Consider the following 449-nt stretch of genomic DNA (forward strand, 5'->3'; position numbering starts at 1 on the left):
GGTTCCCGAACATTGTTGCGCTCAAACGAGGCGGACTTGGCCGTCAGAGCCGCGATCAGAGTCCGACCGAGGGTTTGGGCCAACAGCGCGATGGCCGCAGCCAGGTCCTGGTTGGGCTGGAGAGGAGCGGAGGTAGATGTAGGTTGAGCGGATGCTCCGGTAGTGGTCTGCGCGGTTGCGGCAGTTCCGGTTGAAGCCGAAGTGCTTGTAGCCGGAATGGGTGTCACTGAGCACAACAGACCTTGAGACGGAGTCCGATAGGTGTTGGTGGAAGTAGCGAAGGGGTTGTTCGGGGAGTACCGCAACGGAATAGGCTGTAGCGGAGATCCCGTCTGAGGTAGGATCGGAGGTGGGTTGCTAGTACCTAAGGCGTAGGAAGGGACTGCCCGACGGATAGGAGTCGTGGGCTGCTCCTGCGGACCTTGACTGGTCCGACGAGCGGTGAAGCC

The sequence above is a fragment of the Lentinus tigrinus genome (genome assembly GCF_003813185.1).
Source record: "Lentinus tigrinus ALCF2SS1-7 unplaced genomic scaffold L226scaffold_86, whole genome shotgun sequence".
Classification (NCBI taxonomy): Eukaryota; Fungi; Basidiomycota; class Agaricomycetes; order Polyporales; family Polyporaceae; genus Lentinus; species Lentinus tigrinus.